At 33.5% G+C, this 21243-nt stretch overlaps 1 pseudogene; it reads left to right on the forward strand.

Annotated features, from left to right (window-relative positions):
• The first annotated feature begins 984 nt into the window (after window positions 1–984).
• On the forward strand, window positions 985–19225 carry LOC127547421 (60S ribosomal protein L21-like; annotated as a pseudogene).
• Window positions 19226–21243: the final 2018 nt, after the last annotated feature.

Below are 21243 nucleotides of genomic sequence, written 5' to 3' on the forward strand. Positions count from 1 at the left end.
GATCTCAGAGAAAAGACCAAACATGGCTGGTGGTATTGGGGAGGAACTGGGAGGTTAAATCATAAGAAATAATGGTCTGGACTCTGAACTTAAAGGGGATTTCTGAGTTATTCATTTGCCCAAATGATGAGCTTCTTCTTGTATGAAATAGTTTGTGTGCTTACTTCATAGAACTACATTGAAAGTAATTATTCACAAAGGATACCATGCAAAAGAATACTCTAGATCAGTACAGTAGTATCACAACTACTGAAAAAAAAATCCTAGTATAATATTCTCCCTCTTGAAATGTCAGTTTTTTATGGAGGGAAGCACATTTTCTATGCCACATAAATACACAAAACCAGTCTTCTATTATTCTTTGGAAATATGAGTTTTGAAGAAAAACCATTTCCAGTCTCTGCCACAGTGGGCAAGAATTCAACTGGAAGAGGTAGTCTTTTCCCACATTCTTTCACCATTATAAGCTCATTTGCTGTCATCAGATAAGTGATTGGCTAACCTCATGCTCAGACTGCTTTTCTGGGCCACAATTATGTGTCATGGTTGAAAGGTCCTCAAAACTATGGACTAACACAATTGGACAAGGCCCAACAGGGAGAAATGGGTCCAATGCATATTGGCCAAAAAACCATTATGTAACATTGATTGGTTACTAGTAAAACTACAGGCTAACTTGTTTCTATAGTTTAACAGAAGAAAAAAACAGAGAGAAACAGTGGGAATTCACTTAAAGATTTTAGTCTATGGCTTAGTAAGGAGGCACTTTTTTGGCCTTCCTAATAAAATGTTCTTAAACTTTAATTAAGAGAGAAGATGAGTGGGAAAGAATATGACCAGGGCATAATGGTCTTGCCCAGTGAGATGGAATCTGATGGGGGAGCCAAGACATTTACTGAAATGAGGCATTTAGTTTCAAAGCAGGAGATATTGATCTTGTGATGGTGTCCTGTTAGAACAATTTTATTTCTATTATGTCAAATGATGGATGAAGATGCAGTTACTTGGTCTGATGGAAGTGGTACAACAGAAAGGTACATATCTCTGTATTTCTCTCCAGAGAAGAATTTTATTTCTAACAATTGCTTTTCTTTAAAATATCAGTTGTGTAGTTTATGTAATCAGGAACTTTTGTATTGACTATAGTATAATTTTCCACAAAAAATTAAAAAGGGCATAGTAATAACCACAGTAGGACAAGCTGCTCTACTATGGTGATATGCATTTTATACATACTACCAGAAAGGTGGACAAATTCCCTATGGATAGTCCAAGGTTGAGTACTAGAGGTAAATGAACCCAGGAAATACACATGTGCTTCATGTATAAACATACACACATACTTAAATATATTTGTTGTTAAGTCATTTTTAGTCATTTTGTATTTTTCATGACCACATTTAAAGTTTTCTTGACAAAGATAGTATAATATTTGTCATTTCCTTCTCCAACACACATATACATACACACATGTGTATGTTTATGGAAGTGTATATATATATATATACACACACACACACACATATATATATATATATATACACATATATATATACATACATATGTATATATATATACATACATATGTATATATATCATATATGGATGTGTGTGTGGTCTAGGTGATAAAGGTTGTTGAAATGTTATTTCTTTAATTGATTTTATTCATTTCTATGCTATTTTGAGGGGAAAAACTATTTGGCCACCTAAAATTTATCCAATTTTGAATGTATGGTCTGGAACTAAAAGAGGAAATCCATTCTAATAGAGAGAGGCATTTCCCCCTCCTCCCCCCCAATAAGAGATGAGTGAAGGTGGAAACAAGCAGAGATGGTGGAATATTTGTTAGTCTTTATACTTTTCCATCCTGAATATAATAACATCTAACATTTTTGTGGTGCTTTTTTATCAAGATTATTTCTCTAATTACATATAAAGATAGTTTTTAACATTCTTACTTATAAGATTTTGAGTTTTTTCTCTCTTCCTCTTTTACCTTCCCAAGACAGCAAACAATCTGATGTAGATTATATATGTACAGCCATTTTAAACACATTTCTATTATATCGTGCTTGAAGGTTGCAAAATATCTTTTTTTAAAATTTTTATTTAATAATTACTTTATATTGACAGAAGCAAAATATCTTATAAATATTAGCTCCTCTTATCGTCATAACAATTTTGGGGAGTAGGCATTACTATTATACTCACTTTACTAATAAGGAACCTGGGGCTGAGAGAAGTGACTTGTCCAGGGTGACAAAGTCATTAACTGTCTGAGGTCTTCTTATTCTACTTGCAGGATTCTATCTGCTGTATCATCGAACTGATGCTAAAATACATTTAGGTCATGTCCCAGATCTTTTCCTTTGGATCGAAAGAGATGACTGGTATAAGGGGATGATCTAGAAATTTACAATGTAGGAACAGTGAATCAGTACCTTGGAACTGAGGTGACTATAGCTAGCCTTGAAGGTTAATGAGGATATTTTACATAAGCATATTATGTATCCTTACTTTTCATGGTCTTCACTCTATTCAATACATATTGCCTCTTGTTGGTTAATCAATTAACATTTATTAAGCACATACCACGTACCAGGCACTGTGCAAAGTACATGATAATATCTTGTGCTTATTAAAATTGCTATTTCTACCCACCATCTAAAATAAATACTTTAAAATGTTTTTATTGATGTATTTGTAGGTCACTCCAGCCCTAATCCTTCTCCTCTCCTTCTGAAAAAAAGATATTCTGTCATAAATAATATTTTTAAGACAAGAAAAAAGGGGAGAGGAGTTCAATTGATTATTACATTGAAAGAAGTTTGAAAATAAGTGAACTTTCTTTTTTATTATTCTTAAAGCTTTTTATTTTCAGAACATACACATAGATAATTTTTTAATATACATACTTGCAAAACCTTGTGCTCCAAATGTTTTACCTCCTTTCTCCCTCCCCCTCCCCTAGGCATCAAATAGTCCCTTATATATCAAACATGTGCAATTCTTCTATATATGTTTCTACAATTATCATGTGGCACAAGAAAAATCAAATCAAAAAGGAAAAAGTGAGAAAGAAAACAAAATGCAAGTAAACAACAACAAAAATAATGAAAATATTATGTTGTGATCCACATTCAGTTACTACAGTCCTTTCCTGGGTGGAGATGGCTCTCTTCATTACAAAACCATTGGAACTGGTCTGAATCATCACATTGTTGAAAAGAGCCACATCAGAATTGATTCTTGTATAATCTTGCCGTTTCTGTGGACCATGAAATCCTGGTTCTGCTCACTTCCCCTAGCATCAGTTCATGTAAATGTCTCCAGGCATCTCTGAAATCAACCTCCTGGTTATTTTTTATAGAACAATAATCATATAGCATAATTTATTCAGCTATTCTCCAACTGATGGGCATTCACTCAGCTTTTTCTTGCCACTACAAAAAAAGTCTACCACAAACATCTTTGAACATGTGGATCCTTTTCCATTTTTTTATATCTTTGGAATACAAGCCTAGCAGAGACACTGATAAATCAAGGGTATACACAGTTTGATATTCTTTCGTCTTAGTTCCAAATTGCTCTCCAAAATGGTTGAATCAGTTCACAACTCTACCAACAATTTATTAGTGTCCCAGTTTTCCCATATCCTCTCCAACATTCCTCACTATCTTTTCCTGTGATCTTAGCCAATCTGAGAGGTGTGTAATGATACCTCAGAGTTGTCTTAATTTGCATTTCTTTGATTAATAGTGATTTAGAACACCTTTTCATATGACTAGAAAAGTTTCAATATCTTCATCTGAAATTCATCTGTTCAGATCCTTTGACCATTTCTCAATTGGAGAATGACTTTAATTCTTATACATTTGAGGCAATTCTCTATATATTTTTTAGAAATGAGGCCTTTATCGGAACCCTTGAATGTAAAAATTTCCCCAGCTTATTGCTTCCCTTATAATTTTGCATGCATTGATTTTATTTATGTAAAACCTTTTTAACTTGATATAATCAAGATTATCCATTTTGTATTCAATAATGTATTCCTGTTACTCCTTGGCCACAAATTTCTTCCCTCTCCCCAGATCTGAGAGATAAACTAACTTGCTTACAACATCACTATGTCTAAGTCATGAATCTATTTCAATTTCACCTTGGTATAGGATGTTAGGTGTGGGTCAGTGTCTAGTTTCTGCCATACTAATTTCCCATTTCCCTAGCAATTTTTGTCAGTGAGTTCTTACCTCCATACTGGGGTGTTTAGGTTTGTAAAACACTAGATTGTTATAGGCATTGACTATGATGTCTTATAAACTTAACCTATTCCACTGATTGACTACTCTATTTCTTAACCAGAATCAAATCGTCTTGGTGACTACTGCTTTATAATATCATTATAGGTCTGGTACAGGTAGGCCATCTTCATTTGCAATTTTTCATTAATTCCCTTGAAATCTTGACTTTTTGTTTTTCCAGATGAACTTTGTTATTATTTTTTCTAGCTCTGTAAAATAATCTCTTGGGAGTTTGATTGGTATGGCATTAAATAAGTAGATTAATTTAGATAGAATTGTCATTTTTATTATATTAGCTCAACCTATGCATGAGCACTTGATATTTTTCCAATTGATTAGACCTAACTGTATTTGTGTGGAAAATGTTTTGTAATTGCGTTCACATAATTCCTGACTTTGTCTTAGCAAGTAGACTCCCAAATATTTTCCATTATCTACAGTTATTTTAAATAGAATTTCTTTTTGTGTCTCTTGATGCTGGACTTTGTTCATAATATGTAAAAATGCTGATGATTTATGTGAATTTATTTTGTATCCTGCACTTTTGCTAAAGTTGTGAATTGTTTCTAGTAATTTTTCAGTTGATACTCTATCATTATATCATCTGCAAAGAGTGATAATTTGGTTTCTTCATTACCTACTATAATTTCTTTAATTTTTTTCTTCTCCTTATTGCCAAATCTAATATTTGTAATATAATATTAAATAGTAATGGTGATAGTGAGCACTCTTGTCTCACCCTTGATCTTATTGGGAATAGTTCTAGTTTATTCCCCTTGTATATGATGCTTGCTGATGGTTTTAAATAGATGCTACTGATCATTTTAAGGAAAACTCCATTTATTCCTATATGCTTTAGTGTTTTTAATGGGAATGGATGTTGAATTTTGTCAAATGCTTTTGTTGAATCTATTGAGATAATCATATAATTTTTGTTAGTTTGGTTTTTGATATAGTTAATTATGCTAATAATTTTCCTAATATTGAAATGGCCCTGCATTCCTGGTATAAATTTTACTTAGTCACAGTGAATTGTCCTTAGGATAACTTGCTATAATCTTTTTGCTAATATTTTATTTAATATTTTTGCATCACTATTCATTAGGGAAATTGGTCTGTAATTTTCTTTCTCTGTTTTGACCTTACCTAGTTTAGGTATAAGTATCATATCTGTATAATAAAAGAAATTTAGTAGGATTCCTTCTTTCCCAATTTTTCCAAATAGTTTGCATAGTAAATAGAATCAATTGTTTTTTAAATGTTTGGTAGAATTCACATGTAAATTCATCTGGTCCTGGAGGTTTTTTGTTTTTTTTTTTTTTTGGTTGTTGTTTTTTAGGAAATTGATTAATAGCTTGTTGAATTTCTTTTTCTTTTTTAAAAGGGACGGTTTAAGTAATTTGTTTCCTCTTATGTTAATCTGGGCAATCTGTATTTTTTGTAAATATTCATCCATTTTACTTAGATTATCAGATTTATAGTTGGGCAAAATAGCTCCTTACTTTAATTTCTTCTTCATTGGTAGTAAATTCATTTTCGATACTAACAATTTGATTTTCTTCTTTCCTTTTTCTAATCAAATTAACTAAAAGTTTATCTATTTCTATGGTTTTTTTTTTCATAAAACCAACTCTTACTTTTGTTTATTAAGTAGTTTTTCTACTTTCAATTTTATTAATTCCTCCTTTTATTTTTAGAATTTAAAATTTGGTCTTTAATTTAAAATTTTGTTCTTTTTCTAGATCTTTAGTTGAATGCCTAATTTATTGATCTTCTCTTTATCTATTTTATGCATGTAAGCATCTAGAAATATAAAATTTCTCCAAACAATTGCCTTGGTGGTATCACATACATTTTGGTATCTTGTCTAATTATTGTCATTCTCTTGTATGTAATTATTGATTGCTATGATTTGTTATTTAACCCACTCATTCTTTAGGATTAGGTGATTTAGTTTTCAATTAATTTTTGTTCTATTTTCCCCTGGCCTTTTTTCACATGTAATTTTTACTGAATATTTATCTGAAAAAATGTATTTATTATTTTTGCCTTTCTGCATTTGATTTTGAGGTTTTTATGCCCTTTTACATGGTCAGTTTTTGTATTGGTTCCATGTACTGCTGAGAAAAAAGTATGTTCCTTTCTGTCTCTATTCAATTTTCTCCAAAGGTTTATCATACCTAACTTTTCTAGAATCCTACTTACTTCCTTAACTTTTTTCTTATTTATTTAATTTCTAATTCTGTGTGAGCAAGGTTGAAATCCCCAAATAGTAGTTTTGCTTTCTAATTCTTCTTGCAGCTCTTAACTTCTCCTCTAGGAATTAGGTGGTATACCACTTGGTGTATATATGTTTATTATTGATGTTATTTCATTATCTATAGTACGCTTTAGCAAGATGTCATTTCCTTCTTTATATTTTTTAATTAGATAGATTTTGGCTTTTGCTTCATCTGAGATCAGGATTGCTACTCCTGTTTTTCTTTACTTTAGCAGAAACATAATAGATTCTATTCTAGTTATTTATCTTTACTCTGTATGTATCACTCTGCTTTAAATGTGTTTATTATAAACAATATATTATGGGATTCTGGCTTTTAATCCAGTCTGCCATCCAGTTCCATTTTATGGGAAAATTTATCCCATTCACAGTCACAATTACAATTTCTAACTCTGCATTTCCTATCATCTTGTTTTTCCCAAGTTATTTTTGTTTTTCATTTTCCCCTTTCCTTATAAATTTATTTTCTTACTCCTTGTTCTTTGCTAAATTCTTTTGGAACTTGGCTTGCTTCAATTAGTGTTATAATTATAATAAACTTTGCCCCTTGCCTTAGATATGGGTCTGAGCCTACAAATTCTTTTGAGACACCTTGTGACACTAATCTGGAAACTCAACTTTTTGGGGTCTCCTTTGAACCCCAAAATTTCATGGCCTTGTACAGGGAAAGTCTGGTCTCCTTACTTTGTCAAGGTAAGTCCCCTATTCTCTCTTTCCTCAATCCTATAGCTGGGACACCTCAAGCACCTGGGAAGGCTTGTCTGGTTCTCTTGTATTTTCAGCAAACTTTCCTTGACTGGGGACATCTGGCATGGGGAGTTCTTGTTCTCAGCATAGTTCCATCTTGACTAGGAAACCTTTGCTACCTTGAACCTTTGCTACCTTTTCATCTCCAGTGTGGTAGAGGAGACAAGGTGCTAAAGGAATAGAAATTTTATGGGTTTTGGCAAAGAATGGACAGTTCTCTTCTATGTCATGTGTCTGCATCTCTGTTTAGAAAGTCTGTGTCATTTTTGTTTTGTGAATATCAGTTACAGTCCCAAAAGATTTTATTTTTAATAATAAATTCTGCTCTCTAGCCTATGGCTAGATACATTATTTTTACTCTCATGAAGTTGCAATAAATAATAAAAAGTTTATCAGTTTTCAATGGGAGATATTGTTTAACATCTTTAACATGTTTTTCTTTTCATCTTGAATTCAAACTCATCCTGATGCAAGGACCAATCATTAAGCAAGTTTATAGATTCTTAGGAACTATATATAGTTTTGTTTGGGAACTATACATACCACAGAAGCTTATTTCTCAGGGCTGATGAGCTTGTTTACCCTGGTGGTTTCAAGAAAACTGGCAACCTTACAAATTAAGGGAATTTGATAGACTCCACAGAAGGGGCTGAGCTTGCTATTGGTTACCCCAACTATCTGCTTAATTTGGATATGATTGTCTGATGGATTATTAAGTCAATAACTCACCATTTGAGAGAAATGCCATAAGTTATTCAGAGGGATACCATCCTGAACTGTCACAGGTGGACATCTATGTGGGCAAGAGCGGAGAGGACAACCTTAACCTCTGCTCAAGGTTGGATCCTTCTGACTCATTTTCCCAGTTCTGTTTCTGTATTTCCTAACTAATTATCCCTGAGGTTTGGTTATGAGGTAGGGTTGTTACTCCATGAGTGGTTATCAAACAGAGCTAATGGTGCTTTATCCTGTCATGTATGTGTTCTCAGGCTGAAGCCTGAAGGACCTGGTTTTATAATCATGTCCCTACTTTTTTCTTTTATAGAGAATATATCTATTCTTAAAGAGAACATATAATCAGAGCAAGTATGTAAGTAAGCAAGTATGTATTGTTGTTTACAATCTGAAAGTATGTAGTCATTATATCCTAAATATTTTACATAAGATACATTATATCCTAAATAACTTAAAAACATAAATAAATATGTAGTTATTATATCCTAAATAATTAGACAAATGACTATATATAGATGTAGATATATATGTACATAGTCATTTGTTTAATTATTTAGAATATACATGTGTGTGTGTGTGTGTATATATATATATATATATATATATATAGAGAGAGAGAGAGAGAGAGAGAGAGAGAGAGAGAGAGAGAGAGAGAGAGAGAGAGAGAATTAGGTCTCTAAATTGATACACTGTCTATGAAAAATAACTGTTATTCTATTGATTATTGAAACAAAATTTAAAACTTTAGTATGGTTTAGTAGTAAGGTTTCTCCTTAAACCTGCCTCAGAGAAACAATTACATACTTTCCTGAGCATGGCTACATTTTGTTGCTATTTAAGGCCCTGATATATTTTCCCTCTACTAGGGCCCTGCTCAGAGCAAAGCTTTTGTGACTCTGAAAGCAAAACTGATCTCTCCCCACCTTAGCCTTGCTTCATTTAGAAAAAAAACTTTCTGTTGATGAATGAAGGAGCCAGGCCTTAGGGGGCAAGCTTGAGTCAGTCCCTTGGACTCTATCCCAGTACCACTGCTTACTTCTCAAAGCAATTTGACTCAGTATCATAGGGGTTGCCTTCGAGGAGTGGCTGCCACAGCTCTTCTAATTGAGGAAGCCTCCAAACTCATGCTAGTCCAACCATTGGTAGTTTTAATTCCCTACCGGGGTCAGAACAGTAATCTTTGGAAAATATCTTTGGAAACCAAAGATTATCAATGGTTTGTTAATGGGAGGTTTACCAGGTAACAGGCTCTTCGGTAAGATACCCTCAGTTTGAGAGTATACCACACTCTCACCCTGTCACCCTGTTCCCTGAGATCACTCATTCCTGTGATATTATTTACAATTGCGAAGAAGCTTTACATTCTGTCTACTCCAGTTGACCTGACTTGAGGGACCTTATTCTCTCACAACCCAGATGGTGAATCCGGAGGGGCTGTTAATCCCCCAGCTTCCATCCCCATGCCCCCTTCTCATACATACCCAGGGAAGGACTAGCAGATCAATTTCACACATATGTTCAAATTGCTTTTTGTTGACACCTTTACTAATTTCTTCCCTTACAAGTCTTCCCTTACAAAACTCAAAAGGCTCAGGAAGATTCAAAGTTTTTGTCACATTTTGGCCTGTCCAGCTCTTTACAGAGAGACAATGGCCCAACCTTCACTTCTCAAATAACCCAAGCCACAGGGCTGAGGCACTTACGATTAATTATCATCTAGTTATCAAACTGTACATACCCTTTGACCCAGCAGTGTTTCTACTGGGCTTATATCCCAAAAAGAACATAAAGGAGGGAAAGGGGCCCACATGTGCAAAAATGTTTGTGGCAGCCTTTTTTGTAGTGTCAGGAAACTGCAAACTGAGTGGATGCCCATCAGTTGGAGAATAGCTGAATAATTTATGGCAAATGAATGTTTTGGAATATTATTGTTCTATAAGAAATAATCATCAGGATCATTTTAGAGAGGCTTGGAGAAACTTACATGAACTGATGCTAACTGAAATGAGCAGAACCAGGAGATCTGGTTCTTCTACAATGATCAATTCTGATGAACTCATGTTCTTTCCAACAGTGAGATGATTGAGGCCAGTTCCAATGATCTTGTGGTGAAGAGAGCCATCTATCTCCAGAGGAAGGACTGTGGGAACTGAGGGTAGATCACAACCATAGCATTTTCATTTTTTTTGTTATTGTTTGCTTGCATTTTGTTTTCTTTAACATTTTTTCCTTTTTGATCTGACTTTTCTTGTGGAGTAAGATTATTGTGTAAATATGTAAATATATATTGGACATAACATATTTTAACATGTCTAACATGTATTGGATTACATGCCTTCTAGTGGAGGGGGTAGGGAGAAGGGGAAAATTTGGAACACAAAGTTTTGTAAGGGTCAAAGTTAAAAAATTATAAATGCATATGTTTTGAAAATAAAAGGCTTTAATTAAAAGAAAAAAGATTAATTATCATCTCCACTCTGCCTGTCATCCTCTCTACCTAATGTTTAATACTTAAAATATAGTAATACTTGCACTCTAGTCTACCCAGAATTCTTTTCACTGTGTATAACACTATGTTCCACCCACTGCCCTACCCCTTTGAGAAGACAAAAGCAGGGATTTGGAGAAAATGCTCTTTGGTATAGCCTCATCTTCACTATCCACCCTAGTCTTCCTCTGGGTAGGATTCCTGGCTATTGTCCCTAGAAATTCCCAGACTAACTTCACTTTTGATTCTTTTTTTTTAGGCTCATTTTTGGTCCCTGCATTTTTAATCAGTTTGTGGGCTTTGCTTCTTCCAGACTCTAAGCTAAGAATTTTAAACTACTTGTTCAAGTGCATGTCACCTGCTACCTGATTCTGACACTCGAATACCTCCTGGCTGCTTTTGCCACCATCTTTAAGTCATGTGTCTCCCTTCCTCAATCTGGACCCCACTAGGCAGGGGCAGCTCTATACCCTTTATTAGCATAAAGCAGTTCTAGAAGATGAGACCTTTATGCCTTTGTCCAAATGAATTTGGGTCTTGAGGGGGGAATGATGGGGTGCAGCTTCTAGGGGAATGTCACAATAATTCTGAGGCTCCCTGGCAGGAGGAATGTTATAGTTCTATAAATATTATTGGCTGTCAGATAAATAACCTGTTTTTCAATAACCCTAAGGTCCCCTTGCCTTGGGAGTAGCAACAATCCTGAGGTCCTCTGGTTTCAGTAGTACTATAGTTCTACAAACATTGCTGATTGTAAGATAAATAATCTGTTGGTTAGTGATAACAAAGTTCTTGAAAATGAGCAGACCACCTCCCAAACCTACCTGTAAGCCATAAAATTAGCAAATCAGTAAAATGAAGCACCTGGTCTCTCTAACTTTTTACTACAAATTTAATTTTTTGCTCCTAGTTCTATGCTAAATTCCTTTGGAACTTAGCCCATTTCAATTGGCATTATAATTACAATAAACTTTGCTCTTTGAATTAGAGATGAGTCTGAGGCTGCAAATTATTTGGAGATTTCCTCACAATAACATTCTGGAAATCCAACCTTTTGGAGTCTTCTTTGTATAGATTAACTGAAATAATATATGTAAAGCATAGTATGGCACACAGAAAAAAATATGAACAATTATTAATTAATAATTGTAATTAATTAATATTAATCTATATTTATTTCCCTTCCCTTGTTTCCTCCCTGAACTTTCATTTTAAGGAAATTGCCTAGGCTAGCCACATCTTCATTCTTCTCTGGGCAGCACTCCTGACTCTCGTAACTTTTCCTATAAGCCATATCCTCAATTTTACCTTGTGAGCAATGTTTTCCTCCACTTCATACTTTACAACTTTTTTTTGGTATATTTTTGTTCTCCATTATAATGAAAACTATTTGTGGATAAACACTGTTTTTTTCTGCTTATATTTCCAGTACTTAGTACAGATCTTGGCACATAGTTAGTGTTAATAAATGTTTCTTGATTTGATTTAAAATGTACTAGAACTAGAAATGTACTAAATTGCTAGAAAATTCATGTACCCTTTTCCTGAATGCACTTTCAATAAAGTCACAAAGGATTTTCAAACTCTATTTGGAAGGAAGTATTATGGAGTAAAACGATCCTGAATTATGGAAAATTCATATTTTCATACTTTTGAATGATTATTAATAACCCAGAAAAATGGTAGACATTATGGTGACGTGGAAAGTGTGCCCTCTCAGAAGTCTTTGAATCTTACCTCTGCCATTTTCCATCTATGTTATTTTGCATGCCATGTAACTTTCCTCGTGTCTTTCTCTGGAAAAAAAATAAGGATACCAACTAGCAACCTGTAAGATTTTGCTCTAAATCTAACATCTGCCAGATATACTATATTGGTAAGTATCTAGCAAATGTTTGTAACCCTAGTCAATTTATATTTGCATTTGTCTGCTAGATGACAGGAGGCACATTGCTTATATTATACTCAAATTTCCTAATGTTCCATAGAATTAAGCCTAATAACATTTTAATGACATAGTAATTATTTCTCAAGTGTATATTTTCATTTGTAGATGGCTAAGTGTTAACCATTTTTTCAGAGAGAATTTATTTAGGACCATTTTAGATCATGTAGTTTCTCCCTCACTTCCACCTTACAGAATTCCTTCAAAGTAGAGATCAAGTTCTATCTCATACAAGAAGCCTTCATAATTCCCCAGCACCCACATCCTTAATTTTTAGCACTTTCTTTTTTGGAATTACTTTTCATTATTTTGTGTTTACTTTATAAATTATTATCTGTATAAATAACACATACACATACATATAAATATCACATGCAGTAGAATGTGAAGCCACTGATAGCAAAGAAAATGTCATTTTTGTCTTTGTACCTCCAGTGTCCTGCAAAGAGTTTTCTTTTTTGTAAAATGAAGTTAGTCAAGAGACAGTGTGATAGAGTGGATACAAGAGGTTTTGGAATCAGAGGATCAGTGGACAAGTTTTGTCTTTGACATATACTGGCTGTGTGTCTTGAAGGACCCCAGGCAGTGCTCCTAAATCCTAAATTGCAGACTGGGTGTTTTTCTATTAATGAAATAACAGGTATATCCTTAAATCTCTTCCTTTCCCAAATATTGCCAGTACCTAGCAACCGTCCACATACTAATGCTTACTAAGTGCTTGTTGAAGTGTTTATTTTGTTGAGAGGCTCTGTGTGGGTAGAAGGAATGTCACATGAGATATGGCAGTTAGACCGCTTCAGAAATGGTTTTTGTGTGTGTGTGTGTGTGTGTGTGTGTGTGTGTGTGATTTTAAGCCAAAGGTGGATTGAATATATTGATATCTTTAAATTTGTCCAACAAGGAAAGAATGTACCATTTCACTTAGCACATTAGGAATGAACAAAATAATTATTGTTGATTTAAAAGGTTACAGTGAGTTTAGAGAAGAATGTGATAGATTTTTTCATATATATAAAAGGAAATAAATAATAAGATGATTTTCTGTGATTTAATCTTGCTTTGGGCAGATCTATTTAGTAAATGAATAACTTAATTAAATCTTTAAAAAAGAGAGATATTACAATATATGTTTTAACCATTTAAAATATGTTCAAACAGATTTCAAATAAGAAAATTTGGCAAATAGGACTTCAGTGATTATGTCCCATTTCTTTTGTAAATGCCAACTCATAATCCCTTAAATGCTGCTACAATTATATTAGTATCAGCAATAGATAAAGTGGGCCTATTTTATCTTATCCTTGCTTCTTTTTCTAGTATCTTCCTCTGCGATTAACAATTTAAAAAAAAATTTATTTACAAAGCATATGAATGGGTAATGTTTCCAACATTGCAAAAGTTTTTGCTCCAAATCTCCCCCTGCCCCTCTTTCCCCCCACTCTCTCCTCTAGCTGGCAGGTAGTCCAATATATGTTAAATATGTTAATATACATGTTAAATCCAACACATGTATACATATTTATGCAGTTTTCTTGCTGCATAAGAAAAATCAGATCAACAAGCAAGGAAAAGAAAAACTGAGAAAGAAAATAAAATGCAATCAAACAACAACAGAGAAGGTGAGAATGTTAAGTTGTGTTCCACACTGTTTCCATGGTCTTTTTTGGGGATGTAGATGGCTCTCTCCATCACTGCACAAGTGGAACTGGTTTGAATCCTATCATTGTTGAAGAGAGCCATGTCCATCAGAATTGATCGACATATAATCTTGCTGTTGCCATGTAAAATTATCTCCTGGTTCTGCTCCTTTCACTTAGCATCAGTTAATGTAAGTCTCTCCAGGCCTCTCTGAAATCATCATGCTGTCATTTCTTACCGAACAATTGTATTCCATAGCATTCATATACCATAATTTGTTAAGCCATTCTCCAATTGATGGGCATCCACTCAGTTTCAAGTTTCTTCCCATTACAAAGAGGGCAGCTCCAAACATTTTTGCATGTCAGTATCTTTCTTTCAAGATCTCTTTGGGATATAATCCCAGTAGTAACACTGCTGGGTCAAAGGGTATGCATAATTTGATAACTTTTTGAGCATAGTGCCAAACTGCTCTCCAGAATGGTGGGATCTGTTCACAGTTCCACCAACCATTGTTGTCCCAATTTTCCCACATCCTCTCCAACATTTGTTGTTATCTTTTCCTGTCGTCTTAGGCAATCTGACAGGTGTGTAGTGGTAGCTCAGAGTTGTCTTAATTTGCATTTCTCTGATCAATAGTGATTTGGAACACCTTTTCATCTGACTACAAATAGTTTCAATTTCTTCATTTGAAAATTGTCTCTTCATATCCTTTGACCATTTATCAATTGGAGAATGGTTTCAACTATTATAGATTTGAATCAATTCTCTATATATTTTAGAAATTAGTCCTTTATCAGAACTTTTGAATGTAAAAATGTTTTCCCAGTTTATTGCTTCCCTTTTAGTCTTGTCTTCATTAGTTTTGTTTGTACAAAAACTTTTTAACTTAATATAATCAAAATTATCTATTTTGTGACCAATAATGATCTCTAGTTCTTTGGCCACAAATTCCTTCCTCCTCCAGAAATCTGAGAGGTAAACTATCCTATGTTCTTCTAATTTTTTTATAATATCGTTGTTTATGTCTAGATAATGAACCCATTTCGACTTTATCTTGGTATATAGTGTTAGGTGTGGGTCAATGCCTAGTTTCTGCTATACTAGTTTCCAGTTTTCCCAGCAGTTTTTGTCAAATAATGAATTCTTATCCCAAAAGCTGGGGCCTCTAGAGTTGTCAAATACTAGATTGCTGTAGTCATTGACCATTTTGTTCTGTGAACCTAACCTGTTCCACTGATCAACTTCTTTATTTCTTAGACTGTACCAAATGGATTTGATGACAGCTACTTTATAATACAGTTTTAGATTTGATACAGCTAGGCACCTTCATTTGCTTTTCCCCCCATTAATTCCTTTGAAATTCTTGACCTTTTGTTCTTTCAGATGAATTTTGTTGTTATTTTTTCTAAGTCAGTAAAATAGTTTCTTGGGAGTTTGATTGGTATAGCACTAAATAAATAAACTTGTTTAGGGAGTATTGTGATCTTTATTATATTTGCTGGACTTATCTAAGAGCACTTGATATTTTTCCAATTGCTTAGATGTGACTTTATTTGTGTGGAAAGTGTTTTGTAGTTTTGCTTATATAATTCTTGATTTTCCCTTGGCAGATAGATTTCCAAATATTTTATCCTATCAACAGTTATTTTAAATGGAATTTCTCTTTGTATCTCTTGCTGTTGGATTTTGTTAGGGATATATAAAAATGCTGATGATTTATGTGAATTTATTTTTGTATCCTGCAACTTTATTAAAGTTGTGGTGTACAGTAATTTTCAAAACTTTCTAACTATGTTTTTAAAGTAGATTAAGAGGCTTATTTCATAAAAATATCAGGCTGAGTTAAATTTGTGAACAATTAAACATATTTAAATATTGTAATCCCTCCCCAAACACAGTCTCTCTTACATATGTGTCATTAACATTTTTGTATCTTTTATAATCGTTACTAAATATATCTTGTGCATTTAGTTTTAAGTTACATTTGGTGTGGCATATTCTCTAATCATTATCTTTTTATCGCTCATTAAATTGTTATAATAGCTTCCTAACTGCTCTTTCTACTTCCTGTCTGTATTTTTCTTCCAATCCATCTATTTAAAACAGCCCAAGTAATCATCCTGAATGCATATATTTAAGCCCATCAGTCACCTACTCAAAAATATTTTAGAATTCCACATTGCTTATAAAATTAGAGCAGATTACATCCCTTTTCATCCTATCCATCAGATTGAAGATCAATTCAGGTCTTTCCTCAAAAATCATCTTCTAGGTCCTTCCCTACTATATATAAATGTAAATAAATTTCTCCTTTTTTCCAAAACAAAAGATAACAAAACCTTCACTAGATTATACCATTCCTTTAAGCCATTTTTCCTACATATTTTCTCACTTTCTCAAACCATTACAAAATACATTCTATTCTCATTGATTATTTCTCTCCATGCTCCTAAAACCACTACAATTTTGCTTACAACTTCATTACTCAATTAAAATGTTATCTCCAAAGCTACCAGTGATCTCTTAATGGACAATATTGATTGACCTTCTCTTAGTTGTCCTTCATCTTATTTGGCCTTTGTGGTGCATTTGCAAATAAAGACCATCCTATGCCCCCTATACTCTTTCCTCTCTGGAGTTTCTTGAACAACTTCTGATTTTCTTCTACCTATTTGACCATACTTCTCAGAATGCTTTGTTGGCTCTCATTCTTCATAACTCCTAACTAAGAGTGTTTTCCAAGTCTATGTCTTATGCTCTCTCTTACCTCTAAAATATTAGTGACTTCTCTTTATTTCAGGATGCCTGCAAATGATTCTCAGACCTATATATTCAGTCCCTTTTCTCCTCCAAGCTCCAGTCTGTCATCTTCATTTGTCTATTGAACATTTCAAACTAAATATTCAAGAGGTTCCTCAAATCCAGCATTTGTTTAAAAAAAAAAAGCTTCCCCTCCTTTCTTGCAAACCCACTTTTCTTCTAAATCTGTTTCTATAAAAAGCACCATTGTTCCTCAAGTCTCTTAGAATTGTAACTATTGTGAACTTTTGTGACATTCTTTATGTATTATCTTCCCTCATCCCACATCTTTAGTCATTTTCCAAATCTCGCCATTTCTCAAACATAGTCATGAATTTAATTCTATTCAATGAACTTTGATGCCTATCTATTTCCTACATGATAAAATATAATAAAAATCTTTTATTTAGTTTTTCAAGTCCTTAACAACTTGACCCCAATTTATATTTTTACTTTCATTGCAAATTAAATTACCTTCTACAGTCTGAAATTTAGTCAAAGTGACTTTCTCTATATCTCTCACATAGTGTTCAATCTTGTCTCCATTCTTTGGCATTCTTAGTCCTTATTCCAGGAATAAACTCAATCCTGATTTCTGCATATGGAATCCCAAAGAATTTACTGAATCGTTCAAATAGTTCTCTTTCTTCCTTGCTGCCTTGTATTTATTTTTATTTATTCTGAATACATTTTATGTTTTCTCATTAGAATGTTATCTCTTGAAACTTAGAATTTTCTTTATCCCTGGTACCTAGCATACTCCCTAGTATACAAGAGGGTTTTTTATAAATATTTGTATCTTAATTCAAGCTCTTTTGTGATCTCTATTTCCAGCCTTTGTTTCATGAACTTATATGCATTTCAACCTATGGCCAAAGTAGATTAGTTATCTTGAATCTTTTCCTTTAAATTCCACACATTCATTCAGGCCATTCTCTAGTCTTGGAATATATTGCTGTCTTTTCTTTTTATTTAAATCCTCCTCCTTCCAAATCACATTCAGATACCATCACCAAACATTGCAGTAGGTCTTTGCAAGACACATGATATATGTAAGGTATTATACTAAGTATTAGTAAACCAAAGGAAAATGGACAATGGTCCCTACCTACAAAAAAGCTTTCATTATATTTGCAGTAGGGGGAATTAGAATACAGTATAACAGTAAGGGATTGCTAAATAAAAAAAGCCAAATGAACTGAGCTTCAAAGGCATCTAGGCATTCTAAGAGGAAGAAGTAAGGAAGAATTATTTTCTACACATAGAAATATTCTGTTCATAGACACTGAGGTGAAAAATGGAGGGCTAAGCATAGGGCAAGTAGAACAACTTTGTAGAAACACTGAGTATGGTTTGTTATTAGAAGTGAAATGAAATAAGAGAAGGAAACCAGAATAGAACTAAATTGGAAAAGGTATTATATTTGAAGCTGAGGAATTTGTTTTTTTATCATTGAGACAAGGAATCACTGAAGGTTTGTAAGTAGTGAAGTGACATAGATTGGGGAAAAGGTCATCCAATTTATAAATTAAAAGATCATTGATATTAGATAAATGGCCAAGAGATATAGACCAGTAATTCCTAATTGCAAACTATATACAACCATATGAAAAATTGCTCCAAATCACCAAAAATCAAAAGATACAAGCCCGAGGTCTCATTTCATATAAAAAAATTAGAAAGGATGACAAAAGGGGAGCAATTGTGAAGTCAGAGGGATTTTGAAAAGATGGGAACAATGAAACACTGTTGGTTAAATAATGAGTTAGTTTAATAATTCTAAAAGGTAGTTTGTAATTACTCTTTTAAGAAAGTCAGTAAGGCTTTTTGTAGATCTATCATATTCCACTGGCTTGCCAAAATTATAAACACAAAAGATAAAAGAAGGATATAATACATATTTTCCAGGCCCCTTTGAAAACATGGCATGGTTCCTTTGGCTACATATATACAAGAAAGGTGATATTGTTAATACCAAAGTAGGGGCACAGTTCGGCAAGGAATGCCCCACAAATGTTAGCATAGTAAGACTGGATGGATCTACAATGTTATTCAATATGCTGTAGGTATTGTTGTAAACAGATTGAGGACAAGATTTTAGCCAAGGGAATGAATGTGCTTATTGAGCATATTAAGCATCTTAAGTGTAGAGATCTCTTCCTGAACTGGGTAAAGTAAAATGATCAAAAGATAAAAGAAAAGGCACTTGGGCTCAGTTGGAACATCAGCTTGCTTCATTCAGAGAAGAACACTTTGTGAGAACCAATGGCAATGAGTTATTGGACTAATTCCCTATTAAGAAATGATTATAATAAATAAATAGATAAATATATAAAGATTCTTGGAATATGCGGGGGGGGGGGGGGAGAGGAAGAAAGTCATTAACACATCCATGCATCTTGCCCCAGATCCCACTACTATGACTCTCAATGAAGTCAAAAGAGGTCAAAGATAGAAAGCAAGTTCCTATACATACCAAAACATTTAAAGAAACACCTTTCCTGGCAATGAAAAACTAAAAATAAAGATGATCTTCATTTTGAAATGGCTAAGCCACTTTTAATCCTGAATATCAATTTTAATAGAGGATGAATAGGAATATACAGAGAATCACAAGACTTCAATAAACTGATGTAAAATGCAGAAACTTGAACCATTAAAACAATATATGAAATAACTGCAGTCTATATAAATGGAAAGAACAATAGCAAACTTGAATACAAGAAATTATAGTGATTAAACCTTCGCCCAAAAAAGTGTGAATAAAAGGTTCTTTCTTTCTTTCTTTACATAGGTTGGGATATATAGATATGGAACATTGAATATATATAGTTGGACTCCTTTGTCAACACTGCTCAACTTTTGCTGAAATGCTTCCCTCAGACTCCTTTTTTTTATTCTTTATTATGACGAAGAATGAATATTTGGAAATGAAGATCATACAAAATGAACTTCTAATAATGCTTTTTTAAAGATATATTGGTGAGGTTAGAGGAATCAGCTTCCTGATTCTCTGTTTCTCTGTCCTTCCCTCCCTCAATGTTGAAATAATCCCTCCCTTCTTCAATATGTGATTGATTCTCCATGCATTTTATCATATAATTTGTTTGTCTTTTGCTCTAATTATTATTATTCATCCTGAACTTTTCCTGCCGAACTGGAAAGTCCTTTATGGTCCAAACTGAGTGATTTTTCATGCTTTTATTCTTAGCACGGAGTTATTTCAACAACATAGATACGCCATATAGACATGGCTTTGCTACCCCTTAGTAAGCAGTTTCATGAGTTGCTGAAGACCAAAAAATAAAAAAAAATAAATAAAATTCCATCATCTGGTGATAACCTTATGATGATGAAGAAGCTCACTGTAGTTTTGTTGCTCAGTCATTCTGAACTCTTTGTGACCCATTTAGGATTTTCTTGGCAAAAATACCAGGGATATTTGATGTTTCTTTTCCATCTCAGTTTACAGATGAGGAACTTTTGTTGTTCAGTTGCATCCAACTTTCTCTGATGCCATTTAGGGTTTTCTTGGCAAAGATACTGAATAGTAGATTTGCCATTTCCTTCTCTAGCTATTTTACTGATAAAGAACCTGAGCAAACAGGGTTAAATGACTTGCATAGTGTCACATATCAAATAAGTAAGTGTATGAGACTAGATTTGAACTCAAGAAGTTGAATCTTGCTCTGTCTTCAGATCCAGTACTCTATCCCAGTGCACCACCTAGCGATCCTAGTATATAATAGGTGCTTAATAAATGTTTTCTAATTTAATTTAAGCCAAACATTGTCAAGTTGAATTCTGTTCTTCAAATCTAGGTTAGGAATACAAGCCTATCTAAGCTCTCTAATGGGCTTGGAAAACTCCTATTTTTCAAGGCCAGCCTTATCGTTTTGAATATTCAAAATGAAACATATTCTCTTAGCACTAACAGGGGCATTGAGATTCATTTTCATTACCTTGGAGCTGTAACATTTTGTGAAAGGCTTTTTTTATGGCTCTCAATTTAGTTTTCAATTTCCACATTAAAATTGTGGTGAAAAATTATTTTTATGGCTTCAAAAATATTGTAAGATTATGGTTCTTCATTCTCCAGCAAAGTCCATTTTACTCATTTGTGCTCTTACTCAGGCTTTCATTACTTCCAGGATTGACTCTTAATTTGTTCCTGGTGGTATTCTAGATTATTTGCTTAAACTAGCTACAGACGGTTGTGAAAGCTGCTGGTGATGCTGCTACCTCCCCCCCCCCAGGATTGTTACTGGGATGTAATCATATTTCTTCCATTTTATAATCTCAATCT

Source organism: Antechinus flavipes, chromosome 1 (genome assembly GCF_016432865.1).
Source record: "Antechinus flavipes isolate AdamAnt ecotype Samford, QLD, Australia chromosome 1, AdamAnt_v2, whole genome shotgun sequence".
Taxonomy (NCBI): domain Eukaryota; kingdom Metazoa; phylum Chordata; class Mammalia; order Dasyuromorphia; family Dasyuridae; genus Antechinus; species Antechinus flavipes.